General features: G+C 50.3%; 1 protein-coding gene across 1 annotated transcript in view; it reads left to right on the top strand.

Moving 5' to 3' along the window:
- The first annotated feature begins 1,623 nt into the window (after positions 1-1,623).
- BEND3 (BEN domain containing 3) overlaps positions 1,624-14,013 on the top strand; it is a 51,619-nt gene continuing 39,229 nt past the window's right edge. The window contains exon 1 of the mRNA XM_053590484.1: positions 1,624-1,881. The gene's annotated coding sequence lies outside the window, so the exon portion shown is untranslated. The remainder of the gene's footprint in view (positions 1,882-14,013) is intronic.

The following is a 14,013-nucleotide window of genomic DNA, read 5'->3' as shown; positions in this document are numbered from 1 at the left end:
CACTGAGTCTTCAGAGAATGTATAAATTAACCATTCTCCCCCAGCAGTCCTCCTCCCTTCCTCCCTCCGCCCTATTTTAAATGTAGATAGGGCGACCCAAGTCTTTTGAATTTGAAGGGCTGCTATCTCGGCCCCATTCTTTTCATCATCCTGTTTTGAATGACACTGAGCACGTATAGATTCTTTTTTAAATGCACCCCCTGGATACAGGATTCAGATCCCCAGGCTGCTCGATAATTTTGCATAGCAATTAGTACTGACTTTTCCAAGTCTGCAAACCAAATAACAGCCGGTGAATGTTCCACAGTTTCTCAAAGATAGATAACTGAACCCTGTGCCTTTGGATTTCAAACCCTAAGGAGAGAAACTTGCATTATTATTAAATTCACAATTGAAGTGGTCTGGAGGAAGATACGGTAACCAAAAACTTTTGATTAATTCAAACCGTCGCCTCGACTGGGCAGCAAGGAGTCAGCATATGCCTTCTTTTAAAAATCAATTCTACCTATTCACTGACCGCGCAGGGCTGGGCCACATGGTCCTCTCTTGCAGCCAGTCAGCTGCGAGCAGCAGATGGGATCATTTGCATTTTTCTTTTTTATACATTCTTCAATCTGCAAATTAAGGGATTTTAAAAAAATTTACATTCTCATTGTTTGCCTAAGATACTAAGGTGGCTTTTGAATTGGGCTCCTGGGACTCCCACCCAGCCCCTCCCCCCAATCACTGAGACTTGCAAAAATACCCGAGGGGTAGGTTTCGTATTTATCAACTTGGAATCTCCAGCCCGGGAGCTGGGAGTAGACAAACCAGCCTTTATTGAGTTGGTGACTCGTGTTTTTCTATTTTAAGCGCTCGGCGCAGATATCCCGTGGGTTTGGATTTGTGGCGTGTAGGTCTGTGAGCGCGCGCGCTTCTGAGTCTCTCGTTCCGCAGCTTCAAACCCCAAAACTTCGGGTTACGAGTACAAGGCAGATTTCTTGCTCTTAGGTTTACAACTGAGGGCGGCCACCCCGCTGGGGGAGTGGCCAGGGCCAGAGCCAGCTTTTCCCAGCGCCTGGGTCGCTCTCCCGCGTCCCGCCAGACTCCATGCCGGCCCCGCGGGCCCGGAGGGGCCACCCGGGCACCGCGCCCCAATGCCTTTGTGCCTGGCGCGGCGCGGGAAGACCAGTCCTTGGGTCTGGGTCCGGGTCCGCGGTCAAAATGCCAAAAATACGAGAGAGCCGCGGACGCGAGGGTGGAGACGCTCTGCATAGTCGCTGTCCCGCGGGGTGGGGTGGGGGTGTAAAAAAATAGGCTTTTCGGGCCAAACTCTTAGGTTTAAGAAAGCATGTTTTACAGCAACGACTCGCGGGGACAGAACACACAGTGTGCAGGGACATTGTTCGGCAGCGCTGGCCGGGAGCGCCGTGGGTGTGCGGCCGCCGCCCCCCGCCCGGGCAGTAGCGCGGGCCCACGTGGAGCGGCGCGGCGCCGGCCGAGCGCGCCGGGCCGCCCAGGTCCCCGGAGTGCGCGCCCGAGCTCCCCGCCGCGGCCGTTCACGCCCGAGCGCCGCCGCTGGTCCCGCGTGTGCCCCGCTGAGGGGGAGGGGCGGGCCGGGGGTGGGGGCGGAGGGGTTGTGGTTCCACTGCAGCGGGGGCTCCTGTGTCCTTGTGCGGAAATGACACACGGAGTCCCGTCACGTCACGCGAGAGCGCAGCGCACGGACACACACAAAGAGAGGGGAAAATACACGGCGCCCGCCGCCCCCAGCAACTCCTCGGGCCGCCCTGGCCTGGCTCTCCGCGCGCGGTCCCCACTCCCCGGCCCCGCGCCCTCCCCCCACGTGGCGCCCAAACTCGGCGCGGGCCCGCTCTGCAAAGTACAGAACTCGTGTCCCAGGTAAGTGCGGGGCGGACCGAGCCGGCCGCGCGGTGGCGGCGGCGGCGGCGGCTCCGGGGCAGGCGGACGGAAGAGTGACTGCAACATCCATGCCGGGGTGGGGGCGGGAGCAGGGGAGGGGACGCGAAGGGGGGCTGCCCCGAGCGCGCCCGCCGGGAGGAGCGCCCACCCCCGCGCAGGGCCGAGGCGCCGCAGCCGGCGCCCACGGGCTCGCGGCGTCCATTGTGCTGCGCGCCCCTTTGTGCCCGCTCGGAACGCGGCGGCTCCATGGCGTTCCGGGAGCACGCGCGCCGCGCGGGGCGGGGGAGACGCGCAGTGGAACGGTCCGCGCCGCCGCCGCCGCCGCGCGCCCCACTCGTCCCGCGCGCCCTCCCCACACCCCCGCCGGGCGCCGCGATGGAGCGGCCGGGGCCGCCGGAAGGCTCTGCGGTGGGCGCCGCGGCTAGACTGGGCTGCGGCTCGGGACGGCTCGCCGTGGGGAAGGGGGTGTCAGAGCAGGAGCAGGGGGCGGGGACTGGAAGGGAGCTGCGGAGCAGCTAGCGGGAGGCCGGAGGAGCCGCCGCTCGGAGGAACGAATCCTCCGGAGTCTGCAAATGGAGCGAGGCAGGCCCGCGGCGGCGGCGGCGGAGGCGGCGGCGGCAGCCGGGAGCAGTGAGGGCCGGGCCCCGCCGCCAGGTGGCGCAGCGCTCTCTCCCGGCAGTTCCACGGCGGTTCGCGGTTCCCGCTGCCCGGAGTTGGAGGCGGGCCCGGCGCCTTGGGTGTGCACCCGGCTGGCGCGAGGCCTTCCTGGCCGCCGCGGAGCTGGAGCCTGGGGCGCTCGTCGCCCCTCGTGAACGCTCCTTTTCCTCTATTATAAGCGTGATTTCCCACGCAGACTTTGCCCTCGCCTTAGCGATGAGTTGTGCAGCACCGATTTTGTGGGCCTTGAGTGCTGGAACATGCATATATATATGTATATCTAGCTATATGCGTGTGTATATTTATATTTTAACGAAGTGTTTTTATGAAGGTGAAAAGGTTTGACTGACTGCTCAAGTGGCCTATCTGGAAGAATTTTGCAGGTAAAGTCTAACCACACAGGACTACCGAAATAGGGTTAAGTACTTTAGCGTCACCCTTGTAAGTAACTTCTGAATGTTTAACTACACAAGTTTAACGCACCACAGGCCATCAGGGCTTAGAGTGCCAGAAAGCTGTGCTGCAGGAAACTGAGGCTAGGAAGTGAGCCGTCCTGGCTAGCTTGGTGTACAAGCGAGGGGAAGGAGGAGATGCTTTTGTTACCTCTTCCCTGCTTCTGCTTCTGCCTCTGCAGTTAATTTTTTTCTAACCATTCATTCCTAGTTTCAAAAACCACACAGGATTCTGTCACTTTCCTCAATACTGGGTATTGGGCAAAATATCTTCTTACGCTTTTACATCCCCAGCCACTGTCCCAATGTCTGAAAACTTAGTAGTGCTCAATAATTGTTTGCTAAATAAATAGAGAGCCTCTTGGATTTGAAAAAGATGGAATTGGGGCAGCCTGTTCCTGTTGGTGAGTTAGCTAGTGGGGCCCTTCAAGTGGCCCTTGAAATTTGCAGATTAAAAAACAGCCATTAAGGGCCGCGCCTGTGGCTCAAGGAATAGGGCACCGATCCCATATGCCGGAGGTGGCGGGTTCAAACCCAGCCCCAGCCAAAAAAACCACAAAAAATAAATAAATAAATAAAATCAGGTAATCTTATATAAATAAATAAATAAAATCAGGTAATCTTATAAAAAAAAACAGCCATTAAAATCTGTTGCATAAAAAATCTTGTTACTGAACAAGAGTTTCACCAGAGATGCCATCTTCTTGCTGAAGAAGTAATTGAACAGGAAAATTTTGTCTTGTTTCACCTACCCTACCTATTTGGCAGCAGTGAAACGTCACTAAGGACCCAACATCCCAATAATTTATTTATTTTTTTGGAGACAAGAGTCTCACTTTGTCACCCTCAGTAGAATGCCATGGCATCATTATAGCTCACAGCAACTTAAAACTCTTAGGCTCAAGTGGGGATTCTCTTGCCTCAGCCTCCCAAGTAGCTGGACTATAAGGCACTGACTACCACGCCTGGCTATTTTTAGAGATGTGGTCTCACTCTTAAGCTGGTCTCAAACTCCTGAGCTCAAGTGATCCTCTTGCCTTGGTCTCCCAGAGTGCTAGGGTTGATTACAGAGCCACCATGACTGGCCTGTGTGATAAATTTTTGGGGGTTTTTTTGTGATTTGTAAAAATAAAATTGAGAGTCACACAAAAAAAATGCACGTGCCAAATATTTTTAGTATTTGTGTGTGTGTGTGTGCTTTGTGAGTGCCACCTTGCTCCCGTGGCTTCTCCCCCACTTCTGATATGTTCTTCTCCCCCTTCCAGTGCTCCCGTATTTGATACTAATCATTGTTTTAGTCCAAAGTTCCTATGGTTTCTGGAGTTAGCTGCCACAAGTTTCCCACACATGCCAAGCTCTCTTACATCTTTATTATTTATTTGTAGAGTCAGCATCTTGCTATGTTGCCCAGGTAAATCTGGGCCCAAGCAATCCTCTCACCTCTGCCTCCTATCTGGGAACACAGGCACATCCACTTCACCTGGCTCCTTTGTTTTTAATCTAACTTGAAACATGAGTATTTATTTATTTTGACATAGTCTCTGTCACGCTGGGTAGAATGCTGTGACATCACAGCTCACAGCAACCTCAAACTCTTGACCCCGTCTCTACCAATAAAAACAACTAGTCAGGGGGCGGCGCCTGTGGCTCAAGGAGTAGGGCACTGGTCCCATATGCCGGAGGTGGCGGGTTCAAACCCAGCCCCAGCCAAAAACCACAAAAAAAAAAAAAAAAAACCAACTAGTCAGGCACTGCGGCTGGAGCCTGTCATCCCAGCTACTTAGGAGGCTGAGGCAAGAGGATCACTTGAGCCCGAGAATTTGAAGTTGCTGTGAGCTGTAGTGACGTGGCACTCTACCCAGGGTGACAGAGAGAGGCTCTGTCTCAAAATAAAAGTATTGATTGCTCAATTGAATAAGCCACTTATTGACCTGTTCTCATACGTAAGCCCAGAGTTGTTGGTTTGAGCATGGTGTTAATAAAGCAAAGGACTGAGGCTTCCCTGGGGATAGGGCCCAGTGTATGCCAAATGGTGCCCCAAACACTATTAGTTCGTATGATCACAAGATGAAACTTAGTGGGAAGTGCAGAGGAAACTCAGCTTATACATAGTACCTCCTAGGAAAATTAGTCACTATTGTCCAGTCAGTCACACGGGTGGGTGCTGGAATGTGCTGTTTCTACCTTCAGCCTTGGCTTCTGGATGACAAGGTTAAAATTATAAAGCAAGTCTATTATAAGCAATCTGAGGCAGTAGTCTTTCATGAGGCTTCAGACAGTACATTTAGTCACATTCAGAAAATGCAGTGAACAAAGGGCAAGGTGGGGAGCTGCAGGCATGCAGGCAAGGCTGCTGGTCCGTGGTACTTGGCTGCACGCGGGAAGATGAGGTTGTGCTCGGACTGAATAAGGGAGGCAGTGACAATTACAGCTTTAGAAAAACTTGGGGGGGAATTGTCCTGGTTTTGTGAGGACTGGTATTTTTCAAAGTAGAATTGCAGATGTGTCTAAAAATAAAAACAAATTGTGAATATGTCCTGCAAGTCCCATGGGCAGGGTGCCACTGCCAAGAGAGCTAGGTTCTGAGAGCCCTGGGGCTCCCAGCCGGGCCTGTGAACCAGAGACCCGGCTCTGCAAGAGCAGATGGCATGGGAACATTCTTCCCGTCCTCAGGGAGAGTGTTTTATTTGATGTCACCCTCTTCTCCAGTTTGTCTCTTTGTTTTATTTTTTTCTTTGAAAGAAAAGTTACTAAACTTTTTGAAACCATTAAGCTGTTTTCTTCAGTTTTGCAGTTTTTGTTTTTTTTTTTTGTAGAGACAGAGTTTCACTTTATGGCCCTCGGTAGAGTGCCGTGGCCTCACACAGCTCACAGCAACCTCCAACTCCTGGGCTCAAGCGATTCTCTTGCCTCAGCCTCCCGAGCAGCTGGGACTACAGGCGCCCGCCACAACGCCCGGCTATTCAGTTTTGCAGTTTTTATAAAATTTACCATTAAAGGGCGGCGCCTGTGGCTCAAAGGGGTAGGGCACTGGCCCCATAAGCCGGAGGTGGCGGGTTCAAACCCAGCCCTGGCCAAAAACTGCAAAAAAAAAAAAAAAAAAAATTTACCATTAAAATGCTTTTTAAAAGTATTTTTCTTTTTTTTTTTTGTAGAGACAGAGTCTCACTTTATGGCCCTCAGTAGAGTGCTGTGGCCTCACACAGCTCACAGCAACTTCCAGCTCCTGGGCTTAAGCGATTCTCCTGCCTCAGCCTCCCGAGTAGCTGGGACTACAGGCGCCTGCCACAGCACCCGGCTATTTTTTTGTTGTTGTTGTTGCAGTTTGGCCGGGGCTGGGTTTGAACCCGCCACCCCTGGCATATGGGGCCAGCGCCCTACTCACTGAGCCACAGGCGCCGCCCTTTAAAAGTATTTTTCTTTCTTTTTTTTTTTTTCTGAGAGAATCTCACCTTGGCATCACAGCTCACAGCAACCTCAAACTCTTGGGCTCAAGTGATTCTCTTGCTTTAGCCTTCCAAGTAGTTGGGACTAGGGAGGCTGAGGCACTGCCTGCTTATTTTTTAGAAACGGGGTCTCTAGCTAAGGCTGGTCTTGAACTCATGAGCTCAGGCAATCCATGCCTTGGCCTCCCAGAGTGCTGGGATTACAGGCGTGAGCCACCACACCCAGCACAAAAGTATTTTTCTTAAAAAAGAAAAAAGAAAGCTTTATAACAGGTAACATTGAGTGCTACATGCCAGACATGTTTTCCTTTGTAATTTTCACAAAAACTCTACAACTTGGGGCAGATGTGTTTAGCTCCATTTTACAGAAGAAAGGTTCAAGGCTTGGATGGATATGTAAGCAGTGTACCTGGTATTAGATGCTACACATTTTAACTGGGTAAAAAGCCCTTTTAATGAAACAGGTTAAGGGGCCAGCTGTGGTGGTTCACGCCTGTAATCCCAGCACTCTGGGAGGCTGAGACGGGTGACGTTGCCTGGGCTTAGGTGTTAAAGACCACCCTGAGCAAGAGTGAGACCCCATCTCTAAAAAAATAGCTGGGCGTTGTGGCAGCTGCCTGTAGTCCCAGCTACTTTGGAGGCTGAGGCAAGACGATCTCATGAGCCCAAGGATTTGAGATTGCTGTGAGCTATGACACATAGCACTCTACTGAGGGTGACAACTCTGTCTCAAAAAAACAAAACAGAACAGGTTAAAAGCCAGGGATTTAACCCAGTTCTGTCTGACTCTGAAGTTTGGTAGTAATTCCATTTTTTTCTAGATCAGCTGCACTAGTCCCTTCCTTGGTCATCTGATGTCCCGTCTGTCTAGTTTATGGCTTCTGCATCTGAGCCCAGCGAGTTCCTGATGGCAAGGGGCAAGCAGAGCCAGAGGATCATGTCCCTTTCCTCTTTGGAAGGTGGGTTGAGGCTGTCACATGGGCTTCTACTCAGTTCCTTTCCCTCCTCCTGTCTCTGCAGCACCGCACCCCGGTGAGGCACAGACCCTGGCCCCTCTGTGTCTTGATACATCTGCACAGTAAGAAGGCCCTCGTGCGGTTTGCCTGTGTTGACATATGCAAAACACTTAGTACTGTGCTACTGCCCTCCTTTTCTAGATTTATTTACGTTTTTATTTAAAGACAGCCTCACTCTTTTGCTCTGGCTAGAGTGCAGTGGCCTGATCATAGCTCACAGCAACCTTGAACTTCTGGGCTTAAGGAATCCTTGATCTCCCAGGTGGGTGGGAATACAGGTGCACACCGCCATGCCCAGCTAATTAAAACAGTCTTGTAGCTCAGTGTCTGTACTCAGTGGTTAGGGTGCAGGCCACAGGCACTGGGGCTAGTGGGTTCAAATTGGCCTGCTAAGCAACAATAACAACAGCAACAAAGTATCTGGGCGTTGTGGCAGGCGCCAGTAGTCCAGCTACTTGGGAGGCTGAGGCAAGAGAATTGCTCGAGCCCAAGAGTTTGAGGTTGCTGTGAGCTGTGACACATAAATAAAAATAAAACGGTCTTTTGTAGAGAAGCGGTTTTGTTTTGTTGCTCATACTGGTTTCAAACTCCTGGCCTCAAGCGACTTCCACCTTAGCTTCCCAAAGCACTTAGATTACAGTTGTGAGCCACTGTGCCTGGCCCTTTTCTGGGTTTATTTATTTAGAGACAGTCTTACTCTGTTGCCTAGGTTAGAGTGCTGGGCGTCAACCTTGCTCACCATAACCTCAAAGTCCTGGGTTCTGGCAATAGCCATCCTCCTGCCTTAGCCTCCCAAGTAGATGGGACTATACATGCCTACCAGAACGCCTGGCTAATTTTTTTTAATTTTCAGTAGAGATAGGGTCTGTCTTTTGCTCAGCCTGGTCTCAGAGTTCAAATGATTCTGCCACCTTAACCTTCCTGAGTACTAGGATTATAGACGTGAGCTACCACACCTGGCCTGGATTTAATTTTTAAAAGTTATTATGACCTATTGTGGAATAAATCATGGAGTATAGCAGTTGTGAAAAGGTTGAGGTAAGGTTTTAGCTTAGTTAAACTTGAGTTTGGGCTGGGCACAATGGCTCACACCTGTAATCTTAGGACTCTGGGAGGCTGAGGCAGGAGAATCACTTGAACACCAGCTGAGACCAGCCTGAGGAAGAGCAAGACCCCGTCTCTCTACTAAAAATAGAAAAAAATTAGCTGGGCATTATGGCAGACACCTGTAGTCCCAGCTACTCTGGTGGCTGAGGCAGGAGGATCACTTCAGGACTTTGAGGTTACAATGAATCTAGGCTCAGGCAATGGCACTGTAGCCTGGGCAACAGAGTGAGACTCTTGTCTTTAAAAAAAATCCAAAGTCCTTGAGTTTGTTTTAAGCGCATCTTTAAAATGGTCTGAGCAGGGCGCCAGCCCCATATACCGAGGGTGGCGGGTTCAAGCCCAGCCCCGGCCAAACTGCAACAAGGGAATGGCTGGGCATTGTAGCGGGCACTTGTGGTCCCAGCTGCTCAGGAGACTGAGGCAGGGGAGTCATGCGGGCCCAAGAGCTGGAGGTTACTGTGAGCCATGTGACGCCACAGCACTCTACTGAGGGCCGTAAAGTGAGACTCTGTCTCTACAAAAAAAAAAAATATATATATATATATATATATAGGGCGGCGCCTGTGGCTCAGTCGGTAAGGCGCCGGCCCCATATACCAAGGGTGGTGGGTTCAAACCTGGTCCCGGCTGAACTGCAACCAAAAAATAGCCAGGTGTTGTGGCAGGTGCCTGTAGTCCCAGCTACTCAGGAGGCTGAGGCAAGAGAATCGCTTAAGCCCAGGAGCTGGAGGTTGCTGTGAGCTGTGTGATGCCATGGCACTCTACCGAAGGCCATAAAGTGAGACTGTCTCTACAAAAAAATAAAATATATAGGGCAGCACCTGTGGCTCAAAGGAGTGAGGCTCTGGCCATATGCCAGAGGTGGCGGGTTCAAACCCGGCCCTGGCCAAAAACTGCAAAAAAAATTAAAAAATAATAATAAAAAAATATATATATATAAATAAAATGGTCTGAGCATATTCCCTCTGCTTTACCTTTTGAGTGGGTCATGGGCTACAAAACACTGCCCCACAACCCCATTGTCTCAGGTTCCAGTTGCATTTTTTTTTTTATTTTTTTTTTATTTTTTTTTTTTTTGTAGAGACAGAGTCTCACCTTACCGCCTTCAGTAGAGTGCCATGATGTACACAGGACTCACAGCAACCTCTAGCTCTTGGGCTTCCGCGATTCTCCTGCCTCAGCCTCCCAAGCAGCTGGGATTACAGGCGCCCGCCACAACGCCCGGCTATTTTTTGGTTGCAGTTCAGCCGGGGCTGGGTTTGAACCCGCCACCCTCGGCATATGGGGCCGGCGCCTTACTCACTGAGCCACAGGCACCACCCCCAGTTGCATTTTTATTCAGGGGCTCACAGTCTCAAGGAAATCTGGTAGTGAGGGTTTGCTGCCCTTGACATCTGGAAAATGGCGAGTTTGTCCGAGTGGCCTGAGTAGTTGGGGCTGCTGGGACCAGGTCTTCCCTGACCCACATCTCAGTCTGCAGCAAGTCCCAAGCCCAGAGGATGTTTCTGATTCAATGGGGCAGAATCCTGAGTCAAATAGCTGGGATTTGAACCTCAAGCTTTCAGGAAACCCAAGTACTCCCCATTTCTGGGTCTGCAGCTTGTTCTGTATGACTCGGGGCCAGCCCACAACAAGCCTCTGGCGGCTCTGATTAGGCTTAGGCTGTATTCACAAAAGGCTTTGTCTTGTAGTTCTGCCCTCTTCTAAGCTTCTGACAGTTCACAGAAACCTGATGGGTACCCAGGGTCACTCCTGCTGCTGGAGGGTACATTCCAGCATATGTTCCTTTAGAAACATACAGGCCAGTTGGGAAGAGATCAGTGATCCCACCAAGGGCATTGCTAAGGAATGCCACATCAGATCCCTATCCTCAGATTATTGTGTCATCTTTCCATGCTAATTCTCTCTCTGTCTCTTTTTCTCTCTCTCTCTTTTTTTTTCTTTCTGAGACAAGAGTCTCACTTTGTTACCCTTGGTAGAATGAGTGTCACAGCTCACAGCAACCTCAAACTCTCGGGATTAAGCTCCTCTTGCCTCAGCCTCCTGAGTAACTGGGATTACAGGTACTCGCCACAACGCCTGACTAGTTTTGTTTTTTTTTTTCTATTTTTAACAGAGATGAGGTCTTACTCTTGCTCAGGCTGGTCTGGAGCTCCTGAGCTCAGGTGATCCACCCCTGTCAGCCTCCCAGAGTGCTAGGATTACAGGTGTGAGCCACCGCACCCAGCCTTTCATCTCCGTTCTTAAGGAGGAGAATTTCCCCAAGTCAGATTCTTTTTGTTTTGCAGTTTTTGGCCAGGGCTGGGTTTGAACCCGCCACCTCCGACCTCTGGGGCCGGCGCCCTACTCCTTTGAGCCACAAGCGCCGCCTCCAAGTCAGATTCTTGCACAACTGCTTTATTGCCCACTTTAACCTGTGACATCACCATGTTCCTTTTCCTGTGTCCCAGCCCATGCTTAGCTTCCCAGGCCTTTTGCCTCACTGCTGCCTTCTGTTCAGCTGGTAACTGTGGCCACTGGTCCAACCTTCTGACTGCCCATTTTGTTTTGGTTTCAGGAGTCAGAGATGGAGAGCTCCATGTTTAGGACAGGACCTTTGCCAGGGGACTCAGGCACAAGAAACCCCCATAGAAAGAACCACATGTAACAGTGTCACCCAGAACACAGAACCCAGCCAGCTGGGCATTTCTGCACTGACGCGTTACAAAGCTTTCTTCCAAGACCCTTGTTTCCCCAGCCAGCCACAAACCCCTCTAAAGCCACCTCGCCTCAGCTGTCTGCTTGGATCTCTGATCCAGGAGACTTTTTTTTTTTTGAGACAGAGTCTTGCTATGTAGCCCTCGGTAGAGTTCTGGGGCATCACAGCTCAAGCAACCTAAAACTCTTGGGCTCAAGCGATTCTCTTGCCTCAGCCTCCCTTGCCTGAGTCCCTTGCCTCAACTGGGACTATAGGCACCCACCACAACGCCTGACTGTTTTTTTTTAGAGACGAGGTCTGGCTCTGACTCAGGCTGGTCTCAAACTGTGAGCTCTGGCGATCGCCCATCTTGGTCTCTAAGAAAACTAGGATTATAGGCGTCATCCACTGTGCCTTGCCCAAGAGACTTTTTTTAATCCCCTCTCATGAAATTTGGCTCATTTTGAAAAATGATTCAAGTATCAGGCAGATGTATTACTAGAGCATCCACCAGGATATGACATTTTCCTTAGTGTTTTTTTTTCTTTTCTTTTTTTTTTTTGAGACAGAGCCTCAAGCTGTCACCCTAGGTAGGGTGCTGTGGCATCACAGCTCACAGCAGTCTCCAACTCCCGGGCTCAAGCGATTCTCCTGCCTCCGCCTCCCAAGTAGCTGGGGCTACAGGTGCCTGCCACTACGCCCAGCTATTTTTTCGTTATAGCTGTCATTGTTTGGTGGGCCCTGGCTGGATTTGAACCCGCCAACTCAGGTGTATGTGGCTGGCGCCTTAGCCAGGTATTTCCTTGGTTTTCAAAGTTGATCCTTCCATCTTCTCACTCACACGTGGCTTTGTGAGCTGAGACTCATTCTGGTCTTTCCCACTCCCATACTGGAGAACTTTTTGTATACTGTTAGGAATGGTGAGGAAGTGAAAAGTCTTCACTAATTTTGTCAGTTGTTTATATTGCTTCTTAGATCATCAGTATTTTAAGTGTTTAAAAGTTAAATGATTTGGGGCGGCGCCTATGGCTCAGTTGGTAAGGCGCTGGCCCCATATACCAAGGGTGGTGGGTTCAAACCCGGCCCTGGCCAAAATGCAACCAAAAAATAGCCGGGCGTTGTGGTGGGTGCCTGTAGTCCCAGCTACTCGGGAGCCTGAGGCAAGGGAATTGCCTTAAGCCTAGGCGTTGGAGGTTGCTGTGAGCTGTGTGAGGCCACGGCACTCTACCGAGGGCCATAAAGTGAAACTCTGTCTCTACAAAAAAAAAAAAAAAAAGTTAAATGATTTGGGGTGGTGCCTGTAGCTCCGTGGGTAGGGTGCTGGCCACATACACCGAGGCTGGTAGGTTCAAATCTGGCCCAGGCCAGCTAAAACAACAATGACAACTACAACAACAACAATCAAAATAGCCAGGCCTTGTGGCGGGTGCCTGTGGTCCCAACTACTTGGGAGGCTGAGGCAAGAGAATCGTGTAAGCCCAAGAATTTGAGGTTGCTGTGAGCTGTGACACCACGGCACTGTACTGAGGGCGACACAGTAAGACTCTTGTCTCAAAAGAAAAAGTTAAATGATTTGATTTTATAACATTCTTAGCTTGTTGTTATTTATTAGTAGACCTAACAGAATAACAGTCCTGACCGGACGGTAGTAAAAATTACCAGAGAGCCACGTGAGTGTGAGGTAGCTCACACTGTAGCCCTAGCTACTCAAGAGGCTGAGGTGGGGGCGGTGCCTGTGGCTCAGTGAGTAGGGCACTGGCCCCATGTGCCGAGGGTGGCGGGTTCAAACCCAGCCCCGGCCAAACTGCAACAAAAAAATAGCCAGGCCTTGTGGCGGGCGCCTGTAGTGCCAGCTACTCGAGAGGCTGAGGCAAAAGGATCACCTAAACCCAGGAGTTAGAGGTTGCTGTGAGCTGTGACACTACGGCACTCTACCAAGGGCAATAAAGTGAGACTGTCTCAAAAAAATAGAGGCCGAGGTGAGAGGATCACTTGAGACCTCCCAGGGCAACATAGTAAAACCCCCATCTTAAAAAAAAAAGAAAAAAGAAAAAGAAGCTCACACCTGTGATCCTAGCATTCTCGGAGGCTGAGGCAAGAGGATCGCTTGAGCTCAGGAGTTCAAGGCCAGCTTGAGCAAGAGCAAGACCCTGTCTCTACTAAAAACAGAAAAGCTAGTTGGACCTACTGTCAGGAGGAGCACTTGCCCAGGAGTTTGATATTGCTGTGAGCTAGGCTGATGCCATGGCACTCTACCCAGAGTGACAGCGGGACACTCTGTCTCAAAAAAAAAAGAAATCACTTCGCTTCTTATATGTCATCTTATATTTTGGCATATTTCCTTCTAGCTGCTTTATGGCACTTTTTAATTACATAGTTGAGATATCCCCAGTGAATTTTGAACTGTGTTACTATTGACTGGGTAGGCCTGTCATGAACAATTGATTTTGCATCTTTTTTTCTTTCTTTTTTTTTTTTTTTTTGTGGTTTTTGGCCAGGGCTGGGTTTGAACCCACCACCTCCGGCATATGGGACCGGCGCCCTACTCCTTGAGCCACAGGCACCGCCCGATTTTGAATCTTTACACATAATTTAATGCTTAAATTTTTCTGTCAATAGAGGTTTTAAAGTTATCTGATAAGAAAATGTATAGAAGTTGACTTCCGAACTTTGTAGAAAGGAAAAAAAAACAGTGATCAGAGGTGATCTTAATCTAGGTCACATTTAGGTGGTTGTCTCTTCCCCTTTCTCCACAG

The sequence above is a fragment of the Nycticebus coucang genome, chromosome 5, assembly GCF_027406575.1.
Source record: "Nycticebus coucang isolate mNycCou1 chromosome 5, mNycCou1.pri, whole genome shotgun sequence".
NCBI classification, from domain to species: Eukaryota; Metazoa; Chordata; class Mammalia; order Primates; family Lorisidae; genus Nycticebus; species Nycticebus coucang.
The sequence above is the reverse complement of the archived record's forward strand: the minus strand, read 5'-3'. Positions and strand labels throughout refer to the sequence as shown.